The 14,347-nt window shown below is 38.5% G+C and overlaps 1 non-coding gene and 1 pseudogene across 1 annotated transcript; both read right to left on the reverse strand.

Annotated features, from left to right (window-relative positions):
• Positions 1-615: 615 nt before the first annotated feature.
• Positions 616-2,515, reverse strand: LOC101843543 (annotated as a pseudogene).
• A 7,959-nt stretch (positions 2,516-10,474) lies between these two features.
• On the reverse strand, positions 10,475-10,581 carry LOC121135756. Its single transcript, XR_005872871.1, has one exon. It is a non-coding gene; the product is annotated as a U6 spliceosomal RNA (small nuclear RNA).
• Positions 10,582-14,347: the final 3,766 nt, after the last annotated feature.

Here is a 14,347-nt window from a genome sequence, read left to right on the forward strand (position 1 = left end):
TGTGTGTGTGAGTGCACACACATGTGTGAGATCTTTGTGCAAGTGCCCTTGGAGACTTAAAAAGTTCATTAGATTCCTTGGAATTGGAGTTACAGCCACTTGTGAGCTTCCTGATATGGGTGCTGGAAACTGAACTCAGGCCCTAGGGAAGCACAGCAGCAAATCCTTCTCCAGGTCCCAGTTCTTGTATTTTTTTTAACTTTAAACAAAATTTTATTACACAAAAGTTGTCACATAATTGGTTACTTTCTACTTTGTATACAATTATTCTCACTCTCCACAGAAAGGCTGCTTCTGAACTTCTCATCTGTAACAGAACAGTAGTACTGCCTCAGGGATTTAAGCTGAAAGCAGGACACTGGTATATGGCTCTTGCACCCAGTGTCTGGAATGTACAAATTTCTTTATTAAAAATACAAAATAAATTATCTGTAGGCATGGCCAATGACAGCAGTAAACCATTATGTATTGTCAGTGGAAACCAGTAGCTGATGGTTATAGTGATCAGTCAACCTTCTCTTCATCATTTTCTTCACGTGACTTCTCTGTAGTTATCGCCGAGGAACATGCCTTGAGTTTCCTGTCACAGTTCATTGATAAGGGCAAAGCACCATTCTAAGAGTTGGAACATGCCACTCCCATACCCCCTCCCATTCCACCTATTGCATCCATTCCAGGGTCCCTTTCTTCTTTAGGAATTTTGGTCATTACAGCTTCTACTGAAGTTAGCAAGGAGGCCACCGCAGCAGCATCCAGTAAAGAAGTTCTTACAACCTTTGTTGGATCAATGACTCCCCTTTCCACCAAGTTCAGAAAGTTCTGAGCATAGCATCACAACCAACTTCCAAGGAACTCTGAAGAATTTTCTTTGCAACTGTCATTGCAGGAATTTTGAGTGCTATTTTAGTAATTTCTATACTTATTTTCTGATTGTTATTAGAAGGCTTTAATCAATCCAAGACTGGGATGCACTGAAGCAGAGCGCAGCCCTCTCCTAGAACAATGCCTTCTTTAACAGCTGCCCTTGTAGCATTGAGAGTATCGGTAACTCTGTCTTTCTTCTCATCCACTTCAACATCACTCGTTCCTCCAACCTTCAACACAGCTACTCCACCTGCAAGTTTAGCGAGTCTCTCGTTCAGCTCTTCCTTTTCATACTCACTAGTTGTGATATCTAGCTGCTCATTAATTTCTTGAATGCATTTGTCAATTTGAGCTTTGTCACCCTTTCATTTCAAAAGCATGGTGCCATTTTTGGTGAAAATGACCTCTCCAAATTTTCCTAAGTCATGAGCTTGAACATCTTCAATATTTAGAATTTTGACCCTATTCTCCAAATACCGCACCACCAGTAGCAATAGCCATATCTTTAATCTGGTTCTTCCTATTGTCCTCCAAACCTGGAGCTTTGACTGCTACTACCTGAAGACCAACTTCTAACATGTTTAAAACCAGTGTGCTTAGAGCTTCTCCATTAACATCTTCAGCAATTATGACCAAGGGCTTCTGATGAGCATTAGCAATTTCAAGAACTGGTATGATGGACTGGACACTAGAAATTTTCTTTTTACTCAATAGAACATAGGCATTTTGGAATTCACATCTTGACCTTTTGATGTGTTAATGAAATATAGGGAAATAAATTCTCTGTCAAACTTCATGCCTTCAATGATTTCCAATTCATCATTCAGGGTTTTTCCATCATTCACTGTGATGATGCCCTTACCTCCAACCATTTGCATTGCATCAGAAATGATGTTTCCAATGTCTTTGTCTCCATTTGCAGAAAGTGTAGCAGCCTGAGCAATTTCTTCAGGAGTTGTCACAGGTTTAGATTCTTTCTTTCTTTATTTATTTGTTTATTTATTTATTTTGGGTTTTTCGAGACAGGGTTTCTTTATGGCTTTGGAGACTGTCCTGGAACTCGCTCTTGTAGACCAGGCTGGTCTTGAACACACAAACATCTGCCTGTCTCTGCCTCCCTAGTGCTGGGATTAAAGACATATGCCACCATCGCCCAGCTAGATTATTTTTTTTTTAGTTCAGCAATTACAGCATCACACTTCTTTGGATTTCTACTGGATTAGCCTCTTGGCTGATCTTCTCAAAGCCTTCATTGGCAATAGAACATGTCAGAACAGTAGTTGTGGTAGTGTCATCCCCAGCCTCTTCATTTGTGCTATTGGCAACATCTTGAACAGGTTTAGCTCCAATATTTTTGTATTTATCCTTTAAATCAATGATTTTGCAACAGCGACCCAATGTTTTGTTACTTTGGGACTTCCCCAACTCTGTTCAATAATCACCGTTCTTCCCTTTGACCCCATTATAATAGCTACAGCATGGGCTAAAAGGTCTACACCTAGTATCAGCTAAAAGGTATACACCTTGAAGCCTTAAGGCTTGAGCATCCACACCAAATTTTGTATCTTTGGCATAGACCCGAGTGAGAATGAGGAGCCAGCACCCAGGACATTGGTCTCATCTGGGGAAGGACTGTGGGTAATGGAAGCATTTCTGCAGGGGCAGCAGCAGGCCATCAGCCTCGAATGAGGGAGGTTTATTTGTTTTTGTCTTACTTTATTTTATTATTTTTAAGTTTAAATTAGAAACAAGGTTGCTTCACATATCAATCCCAGTTCCCTCTCTCTCCCCTCCTCCCATGCCCTACCACCAACACTCCAGCCCCTCCCCCCATCACCACTCCATTCCCCAGGGAGGGTGAGGCCCTCCATGGAGGATACTCAAAGTCTGTCTGTGGCAGAGCCCAGGCGACTGGCTGGGGATAAACCAAAGCGGCTGACAAAGAAAAGCTTCTCTTAACAGAATGGTTGTCAGGAGCGGGATCGAATTTCCATGCAAAATAACAAAAGCTTTAAAGGAATTTTAGAAACAGAAGAACAGAGAGAAGCACAGATTTTGGTAGCAGCATTTTCTCAGGTGTGCTCTGTTTTGCTAGCAACAAGCCGAGATTCACGTGGCTCGCTTACCGGAGTCTTCCTGACTCGGAATAAAAAGAAAAAAAAACCAGCAAGGTTGTTTTAAGAGACTCTGCTAATGATTTAAAGGGGTATACATACAGCTGGAAGTGGCAGCTTTTGCTGGATGTCAGCATGGACTGAGGCGGTAAGCTGGAGTCACGCTTACGCCCGCCATCTTGAGAAAAAAAAAACTGGCAGTTTAAAACAGCCGCGGTTTTACAGATAAGACACGTGGTCAGAAAAACATAAAGATTTACAGTAAAGTCAGACTTGGATGAAGAAAATCTCTAAAGGTTTACAGTGTGTTTAAAAATATACGTGAGATTGAGAGAGAAAATGAAACGACAAAGCGGTAAATAAATACAAAAGCCGGCGTTGTGGTGGCGCATGCCGGTAGGATTTACTCCAGAGGCAGAGGCAGGAGGATTTCCAAAGAGAAACCCTGTCTCAGAGAAAAAGAAATAAAAGTGAAAGAAATAAAGTAATAATAGATAAATAAATAAGCCACGCAAAGATGGAAAATACACAGAGAGTCTGGATACTGTATACTATTGTGTTTTTCAGTTTTTTGATTACTCAGGAAGGAAATGCTAAAGTACACTTGATTATAAATGCTTCTGAATTAATTCAACTTATATCTTTTGAAAATGCCTTGACCTCAAAATTTAAGTATAAGGATATGTTACTCGGAAAAGGAGTTTTAATTTATGTTTCCACAGAACATAAAAAGCTGAGGATTTCTTCCAGACTTCTGTGGTTTGACGAACCAAGACCCCCGGAAGCAGTGGACCAGGTGTTCCAACTATTGAGACAGCTAAGATGATGCAGCTTTACAGACCCTGAAAATATGGATTTATACAGGTTTCTGAGTTTTGTCATGATCCCCATGGTATGAACAGCACCCCCTTCCAGCAGGAAGCAGTTTGGAATGAGCGACGTCCCAATTCCCATCTTGTTTATAAATCTTTGTTTTCATTTAAATGGGATTGTTTATAATTGGCTAATGATCACAGCCGATCTCTTGTTAATGGAAAAAAGGGGAATTATGGTATGGGTATTGTTTTTCATTTATTAATACAAATTCAAGGTCAATTTTGTGATATGTATATTTCTCCTCTTGATTAAGTATTGTGCTTATACTGATCTTTTAAAACGTAATGCATAATTGAATACAGACTATAGATAGTTACTTGTAATAGTCAGAACTTATAGTTAGGTTAGTTAGGTTTTCTAGATATACAGAAAAATATTTGAGATAGATAAACAGTCTTCAAACCTCTCAAAGACCTTCAGAAAATGGCATTTAAAATGGTTTAGGGCTTTTCTTGACAATGAGAAATGTCTGCTCCTGGCAGCACCAATTACGTCTGAGAGGAAGATGGGCATCGAAGAAACTTGTTATGGAGTTTGCTTTCAACATGGCAAGATTAGCCATTTGGGCAAGAAACTGCTCTTGCCTGTACTGCTTGACTGTTGTTGTATAATCTGGACACGCAGGACCCACAGGAAAGTGACTGTTGAACTCAGTCTTACAGGGTTCCTGCTTCATGGAAGAGTCTAGGAAACGTTCTGCATTACACAGAGAAATGACTGACAGACTGCCAATGCAGATGGACAGTTTGAAATTTCCTGCTTTGCTGAGAAATCTTCTGGACACATTGTGGCCTATGGGCTGAAGATGGATGCCCCAACGTTACAGAGGAACTTCGGGTGACTGTCCAGGCAGTAAGATGTCTCTGTCAATCCTAGTGTTTATATATTATCCTTCTGTGGTCTTTGATGGAGTTGAAGACAGATAGTTATAGTTTTCCTTAGTTATGATAAAAGATAAGCTACATATAGGACTTTGGACTCACAAGAATGAGATAGATGATATTTTCTTTAGATCTTGCTAAATGTTAATAGACAAAATGTTGTAACTGTGTTCTTACATGATAACTGTTCTGTCATATACAATTTGACTATGTTAAAGTTAAGACTTTTCTTTTTATTTAAACAGAAAAGAGGAGGTGTTGGGGAAGTCCTGTGTATATGTCAATAAATTACTGCTGGCCAATAGGAATCTAGATAGGTGGGGCTAGGAGTCCAGGAGGATTCTGGCAAGGAGAAACACAGAGAGTCAACATGTAACGCCATGGGGGTAGGAAGCCTGGAAATATTGTCCGGTAAGAAACATACTTAGATTAACAATTATGGGGTGATTACTTAAGTCAGAGCTAGCTAGTAAGAAGCAAGCAAGGCCAACAGCTTCATAATTAATACAGCGTCTTGTGTTTTTATTTGGGGACTACAATGTGGCAGAGCCTAGGCGACTGGCGGGTGATAAACCAAAGCGGCTGACAAAGAAAAGCTTCTCTTAACATCTGTCATTTTGTTCAGGGCAGGGCCTAGGCCCTCTTCCGAGAGTCTAAGTTCAGAGAGCATTCCTCATTGTGAGATGGACACCCAAAGTTCATTTGTATGCCAGGAATAAATACTGATCTACTACCCAAGGCCCCATAGATTGCCTAGGCCTCCTCACTGACACCCACATTCAGGAGGTCTTGATCAGTCCCATGTTGAATTCCTAGCCATCAGTTTGGGATTCAAGAGCTACTTCTTGTTCAGGTCAGCTGTTTCTGTGGGTTAAACAAGCCCAGTCTTGACCCCTTTGCTCATCAGTCCTCCCTCTCTGTCACTGGGTTCCAGGAGTTCAGCTCAGTGTTTAGCTGTGGGTATCTGCCTCTGCTTCCATCAGTCGCTTGATTCTGTTTGCCATACTCTCTAACAGTGGAACTGTAGGTTGGCACTCCCCTTATTCATGTCTAAAATCCGTATATGAGTGAGTACATGCCATGTTTGTCTTTTTTTTTTTTGAGTGGGTTACCTCACTCAGGATGGTTTGTTCTAGTTCCATACATTTGCTTGCAAATTTCAAGATTCCATTGTTTTTTTTTCTTCTGAGTAGTACTCCATTGTTAAATTTAACATATTTTCTTTATCCATTCTTCAGTTGAGGGGCATCTAGGTTGCTTCCAGGTTCTGGCTATTACAAATAATGCTTCTGTGAACATAGTTGAACAGATGTCCTTGTTGTATGAATGTGCATCTTTTGGGTATATTCCTAAGAATGAAATTGCTGCATCTTGTGGTAAACTGACTCTCATTTTCCTGAGGATCTGCCATACTGATATCCAAAGTGGCTGTATATGTTTGGACTCTCACCAGCAGTGAAGGAGTGTTCCCCTCTCCAACATAAACTGTCATTGGTGTTTTTTTTTTGTTTGTTTGTTTTTGTTTTTTGTTTTTTACAAGACAGGGTTTCTCTGCATTGTTTTGGAGGCTGTTGGTCCAGCCCAGCCTTGAACTCACAGAAATCTGCCTGCCTCTGCCTCCCGAGTGTGCCACCACCGCCTGGCTGTCATTGGTGTTTTTTATTTTAGCCATCTAACAGGAACAAGATGGTATCTCAGATTTGTTTTGATTTGCATTTCCCTGATGGCTAAGGATGTTGAGCACTTTCTTAAGTGTGTTTCAGCCATTTTAGATTCCTCTATTGAGAATTCTCTATTTAGTTCTGTACCCCACTTTTAAAAATGATTAATTGTAGTTTTGGTGACTGGTTTCTTGAGTTTTTAAAAAATATTTTGGAAATCAGCCCTCTGTCAGATGTGGGCTTGGTGAAAATATTTTCCCATTCTGTGGGCTGCCATTTTGTCCTGTTGACTGTGTCCTTTTCCTTACAGAAGCTTCTCAGTTTCAGGAGGTCCCATTTATTAATTGTTAATCTCAGTGTATTTGCTACTGGTGGTATGTTCAGGAAGCTGTCTCCTGTACCAATTTGTTTGAGGGTACCTCCTACTTTCCCTTCTAAGCGGTTCAGAGTGGCTGGATTTATGTTGAGTTCTTTGATCCATTTGGATTTAAGATTTTTTTTTATATTTTATTTTCCAGTTTAAATTTAGATAAGAAACGAGGTTGCTTCACAAGTCAGTTCCAGGTCCCTCTCCCATTCCCTCCCCTCCTCCCGTGCCCTCCCCCCCAATCCCCCCTCCCCGTTACCCCCTCATTTCCCCATGGAGGGTGAGGCCCTCCATGGGGGGTGTCCACAGTCTGTCATTTCATATAGGGCAGGGCCTAGACCTTCCCCAAGAGTTCAGGGTGAGAGTGCACCTCACATGATACACATGAACCTATCTGCAGTCTTCTACATGTCTGCATCCAGTTATGCCAGGACCTTTTGTTGAAGATGCTTTCTTTTTTCCATTGTATAATTTTAGCTTCTTTGTCAAAAATCAGGTGTTCATATATGTGTGGGACCATATCAGTTTTTCAATTCAATTCCATTGATATACCTGTCTATCTTCATGCTGATACCAAGCTGTTTTCAGGACTACTGCTCTATAATAGAGCTTGAAGTCAGGGATGGTAATGCCTCTGGAAGTTCATTTACTGTACAGTATTGTTTTGGGTATTCCGGGTCATTTGTTTTTCATGTAACATTGAGTATTGTTCTTTCAAGGTCTGTAAAGAATTGTCCTGGGATTTTGATGGGGATTGCATTATATCTGTATATTGCTTTTGACAAGATTGCCATTTTTACAACATTGATCCTACCTATCCAAGAGCATGGGAGATCTTTCCATTTTCTGGTATCTTTTAAAATTTCCTACTTTAATGACTCGAAGTTCTTGTTATACAGATCTTTCACTTGTTTGGTTATCATTATCCCAAGGTATTTAATGCTGTTTGTGGCAATTGTAAAGTGCGATGTGTCTCTGATTTCTTTCTCAGCCAATTTATATTCTGTATATAGTAGGGTTACTGAGATTTTTTTTGAGTTAATCTTGTATCCTGTCACTTTGCTGAAGGTGTTTATCAGCTGTAGGAGTTTCTGTGTAGAGTTTTTCAGGTCACTGATGTAAACTATCATATCATCTACAAATAGTGAAAGTTTGACTTCTTTTTCAATTTTTATCCCCTTGATCTCTTTTTGTCGTCTTATTGCTCTAGCTAGAACTTCAAGCACAATATTGATGAGGTATGGAGAGTGGACAGCTTTGTCTTGTTCCTGATTTTAGAGGAATCCCATTGAGTTTCTTTCCATTTAGTTTGATGTTCACTGTTGGTTTGCTGTATATTGCTTTTATTATGCTTAGGTATATTCCTCTTATCCCTAATCTCTCTAAGACCTGTATCATGAAGGGGTATTGGATTTTGTCAAAGGCTGTTTTAGAATCTAGTGAGATGATGATCATATGATTTTTTTCAATTTCAGTTTGTTTATATGGTGGATTACATTGTTGAATTTTCATATGTTGAACCATCCTTGCATTCCTGGGATGAAGACTACTTGATCATGGTAGATGATTTTTTTTCATGTGTTTTTGGATTCGATTTTCCAGTAATTTATTGAATGTTTTTTCATCAATGTTCACGAGGGATTTTGGCCTAAAGTTCTCTTTCTTAGTTGTGTCTTTGTGTGGCTTGGCTACCAAGATAATTAAAGTTTGGCCATGACCTCTCTGCTTCTATTGTGTGGAATACTCTGAAGAGTATTGGTATTAGCTCTTCTTTGAATTCTTGTAGATTCCTGCCCTGAAACAATCTTACCCTTGACTTTTTTTTGTTTGGGAGAGTTTTGATGACTGCTTCTATTTCATTAGGGATTATAGGTCTATTTATATTGCTTATCTGATCTTGATTTAATCTTGGTAAGTGATATCTATCCAGAAAATTGCTCATTTTCTTTACATTTTCGAATTTTGTGGAATATAGGTTTCCGAAGTATGGCCTGATGATTATCTGGGTTTCCTCAGTGTCTGTTGTTATGCCCCCTTTTCATTTCTGATTTTGTTAATTTGCATGTTCTCTTTCTGTGCATTTTGGTAAGTTTGGATAAAGGTTTGTCTACCTTGATTTTCTCAAAGAACCAACTCTTTGTTACTTGGATTCTTTGTATTGTTTTCCTAGTTTCTAGTTTATCGATTTCAGTCCTCAATTCTTTTAAAGAATAGTTTATTATGTATACATTGTTCCTCCTGCATGTATCCTTGCAGGTGAGAAGCAGGCACCAGATCTCATTACAGATGGTTGTGAGCCACCATGTTGGTGCTGGGAATTGAACTCAGTAACTCTAAAAGAGCAGCTAGTGTACTTAACCTCTGAGCTATCTCTCTAGCCCTCAGTCCTCAATTTTATTATTTCTTTGCAACTACTCTTCCAGAGTTTGCTTCTCTTTGTTCTACAACTTTCAGTTGTGCTGCTAATTCTCTAGTGTGACTATTTTCCAGTTTCTTCATGTTGGCACTTAGTGCTATGAATTTTCCTCTTAGCACTGCTTTCAAAGTGTCCCATAAGTTTGTGTATGTTTGTCGTCATTCTCGTTGAATTTTATGAACTCTTTAATTTCCTTTTTATTTCTTCCTTGACCCAGGAATAGTGCAATTGTGCATTGTTCAGTTTCCACAAGATTGTAGGGTTTCTGCAATTTGTGTTGTTGTTGAATTCTAACTTTAAAGCATGGTGATCTGATAGGATACATGGAGTTATTCCAATTTTCTTGTAGCTGTTGAGGTTTGATTTGTTGCCTAGTATGTAGTCAAGTTTAGAGAAGGTTCCATGTGGCGCTGAGAAGAAGGTATATTCTTTTGTGTTTGGATGGAATGTTCTATAGATGCCTGTTAATCCCAGTTGGATCATAACTTCTTTTAGTTCCTTTGTTTCTTGGTTAAGTTTCTGTCTGGTGGACCTGTCTAGTGGTGAGAGTGGGGTGTTGAAGTCTCCTACTATGACTGTGTGAGGCTTTATGTGTCATTTGAGTTTTAGTAATGTTTCTTTTACAAAAGTGGATGCCTTTGTATTTGGGGCATAGATATTCACAATTGAGATTTCATGTTAATGGATTTCTTCTGTGATGAATATGAAGTACCCTCCTTCATCTCTTTTGATGGATTTTAAAGTTGTGTTTGTTAGATACTAGGATTGCTACACTCACTTGTTTCTTGGGTCCTTTGATTGGAAAATCTTTTCCCAACCCTTAACTCTGAGGAACTGTCTGTCTGTGAATTTGAGGTGTGTGTCTTGTATGTAACAGAATGATTAATTCTGTGTTGGTATCCATTCTATTAGCCTGTGTTTTTGTGTGGTGAGTAAAGACCATTAATATTGAGAGATATTCATGATCATAGGTTGTTCATTCTTGTTTGTTTGAATTTGTTGTTGGTGGTGGTATTGTATGTGGATTTCCACTCCTTTTTTCTTTTTGGCCATTGGCAAAGAGGGATTATATATTACTTGTATTTTTGTGGGTGTAGTGAATTTCCTTCTGTTGGAGTTTTTCTTTCAGCACTTTCTGTAGAACTGGATTATTGGATATATATTGTTTAAATCTGATTTTTCATGAAATATCTTGTTTTCTCCATCTATAGTGATTGAAAGCTTTGTTCATTATAGTAGTCTGGCCTGGCATCTGTGGTCTCTTTGTTTTGATAGAATATCTATCCAGGACCTTAAAAAATATGGAGCGCTTCATGAATTTTAATGTTATCCTTGCACAGGAGCCATGTTAATCTTTTCTGTATTGTTCCAATTTTAGTATATGTGCTGCTGAAGCCAGAACTTCCGCTTATTTTACATATCAATCCCAGTTCCCTCTCCCTCCCATTCTTCCTATTACCCCCCCACCAGCCCCCCAATCCACTCCCCAGGGAGGGTAAGGTCTTCCATTGGGGCATTATCAAAGTCTGTCATATCATTTGGGGCAAAGTCTAGGCCCTTCCCTGTGTATCTAGTCTGAAAGCGTTATTCCTAGTGCACAAAAGAAAGAAATTTTAGCTAACTAAACAGCCCATGTCTGCTATGAATTCTACTTGTTGATCTTTATTTTGTGACGAAAATTATGTAACTATTCACTTTGTTGTCCAGAGTGAGACTTTTTGAGGAAGAAGGTGGTACAGTGGCTGACAAAGGTAGAAAATAGGCACATGTGTAATAATGTTAACATTGATGAATGAAGTAATCTCTCTATTACATAATTCTAGACTGTTTGTATCTTCATATACCTTTTCTCTCCTCTTTACTTCACTTTTTCATCTTTCTATAACCTTGTTATACTTCATATATAGCTCTTTTGAATTTCTAAATTTTTGTTAATTTTTAAAACTTCACATATAATTACATCTCTTCCCTTTCCCTGTCTTCTCTATAAATCTTCCATGTTCCCCCTCACTTCTTCTAAAACTGACGACATCTTTTTATTATAATGCGTGTATATGTATGTATGTATAAATACACAAATATAACCTGTTGAATGATGTGGCTTGTGTAGGTGGAGACAAGGTTTCAGGGTTGACCACTTTGTTTTGGATAATCAGTTAGGGGCTCATCTCTGGGAGAGGTTAATTCTCCCTCTATTAGCAGTCATTAGTTGCTTGTAGTTCTTTTCCTGTAGGTGGGAACCCAAGAGATTTCCCATTTCTGTGCTGGCATGCCTATTGATATTGTCATTGTTCAGATCTTTTTCAGGCAGCCTATTGATGAGTTATTATGGATGAATCTTTCCTATCATTTCTAGGAAACACAACTTCAGAGAAGTGTTCCTCTTCTTCTGTCTGTTTCAATTTTTCTGTTCCTCTCTTTTGAGATGTTCCATGAGCCTTAGGTACAGTAGTTTGTAAAACAAAAAAAATAAAAGGTCCCAGAGACTGGTATTGGGACTCAGAGAAGCATATTAGAGGGCCACTAGCTCTTACCACTACCTCAGGCTGCTGCCTTTCCTCAGTGTGGCTGGAGAATCCTGAGACTGAATGTCTTCCTATGTTCAGTGTGGCTGGAGAATGAACACTTGATACTGAGACCTTGCTTCTGTCATATATACCTCCCTAATGCTGGGATTAAAGGTGTGTGATCCCAAGTGCTAAGATCATCTTTGTGTGAGCTGTTTCTCCTTAGGACTAGATCAATCATGTATAGATTTGGTTGACCTTGAACTCATAGAGATCCATCTACCTCATATTCCTGAGTCCTAGGATTAAAGGTATGTATTACCACTTCCTAGCTTCTGGCTGCTGGGACTGAAGGTGTGTACCTGGCTTCTATGGCTTATAGCTGACTTTGCTTTCTGAATCCTCAGGCAAGGTTTAATAAATCACAAATAATATATCATTACAGTAGTTATATTATGGCCTCTTTGATAAAGAGTGATCTGCATTTATCTATGGGTATAATTATGTTTTAGAATATAGCTAGAACTGTGCTGGTCCAGTAAACAGAGAGCAGCAGGCTCTCCTCTAGGATCACTATCCCTAGGCAGTTGAATAGGTTTTTAGTACCAGCCATTACTTCTCTCACACTGAGTGGCCCTTTAGTCCAAGTAGACAAATTTTGGTTACTACCAATATATGAGTACCAGTATAGCATCTTTAAGAACTTCTTGTCATGCTGATCAATGCTATAGTTCATTGGCATCGAAGCTGGATGCTTGTATAGTACTTTTTAATAATATGAAATATAAGCCACAGAGGGTCAAGAATTTTATATAGTTTACTTTCTTCCCAGAAGTTGAGACAATAGGGCTGAAAATGTATATCTTTTAATATAATATATATGCTTATTTCTTTTGTTCTTTAAACTATTCAGGGTATAGAAAATGAATTGGCTTTAAATGAAATCTTGCTATTGTTCCTAGTATACAGAAAGAGTTTGGGATAATTTCTTATCTGATAGTGGCATCTCAGTGTAATACATCAGGGAAGAGTCTGATCATTTTGGTTAACATTGGGGTCTGTCTGTGCTTTCCTTCTCACTACTTAAATGTCTTCCTTCCAAATTCCAATGTAAATCATGTCACAGTGCTAACATTTATTTCTCTAGGTAAGGACTCTGAATCCTGTGCTTTTCATGTACTGCTTTCCAACTGCTATATAAACTGGGTTAGCATTTTATCGTCTATTGTTTTTCTTCAATTTCTCAAGTTCCTGTGGCTTAGAAAGAGAGGAAACATTTCTCTGCATGAACGGAATAAAAAATCACTTTTAGCTTCCATTATTCTATTCTTCAGAAGAAAGATTGGCAGATCTCCCAAAATCTCTAGGACCTGCTGAGTCCAATCTAGTATATAACCATGGTGGGTAATGACTATTTTCTCAGTCCATTTAAAGGTGTTATTAGTTCATATCTCTGCAGAACAGTTAGGAAGCAAGGAATGAAGCTTCCTGACTTCTTTCTCTTAAAAATCTGTTTTACTTTAATCCCCAATAAATAGATGCTACCTGGGTAATGAAGCAAATCTTACCAAAAAGAAATGAGAAACCAATAAGTGCAGTTTATCATTATGGAGGCTATGACTCAAGAAAATCTCCATGTCTTCCTAATGCATTCCATGTCACACGCTGTGGATTTTTTCTTACTTTTGACAGTCATATTGGTAAAATTACTTACCAATGAAAACTATTATTTTGTGATTATTTTTTCTTTGCCGATCAGGAGATTATATCATCAACACTCAGAATCTCAGCTTTGAGAATTTGGAATGAAATGATGATACAATATATTGAATTAAAATGTTATTTTAGGTCTTTCTCCCATTTGGTCTATTATTGGGGGTTTTCCATCAAAGAAAATGTTTAATTCATAATGGGGATACCTAAATGCCAAAATCTGAGAGTTTCCCTAAGTCTCAGAAACTGCTTCTGGGGCACATTAATAAATCTAAGGTTGGTGTCAGAAAGCCCAAGCCATACAGCCCTGTCATTCAATCTTTTATGTTACAAACCCAGCCCACCAGAGTAAGCATAAAGAAATTCACACCATGCTTGAGATGGTAGAATATTATTTTTCTTTAAGAAATGCATTTGTTTTATTTCTGAAATTAATTACATCATTTCACTCTTCCCTTTCCTCACTCCCAAACCTCCCATATATCCCCCTTGCTTGAATTCAAATTCATGGCTTCTGCTTTCACTAATAGTTATTAGAGGCATATATGCACATATGTATTCATACATATTCCTAAATATAACATGCTCTTTCTCTATAATGTTACTTACATGTATGTTTTTTCAGGGCTGGCATGTAAAGTATGGGGAAGGAGTACAGGTCTTGAACCCTACACATAGAAATATAGATGATTAAAGAATGCAGAGTGCAGGAGAAGCCGTCTTACCTGGGGAAGTGGCTATAGGCAGTATAAGGAGTGGGGCTTAATGAAATCTCTTTTTTCCTGCAACTCTATTGCACACCCCCTTCAAAGTAGAGCTTCATAGAACTGCATTTTAGATAACAATTAGAAATGTATATATAATATATTATTTTAATTTATTTAACTTAGCAACAATCTTATTTTATATATCAATCCCATCTCCCTCTCTCTTCTATCCCCCCATGAT

The sequence above is a fragment of the Mesocricetus auratus genome, unplaced genomic scaffold (genome assembly GCF_017639785.1).
Source record: "Mesocricetus auratus isolate SY011 unplaced genomic scaffold, BCM_Maur_2.0 Super-Scaffold_4256, whole genome shotgun sequence".
NCBI classification, from domain to species: Eukaryota; Metazoa; Chordata; class Mammalia; order Rodentia; family Cricetidae; genus Mesocricetus; species Mesocricetus auratus.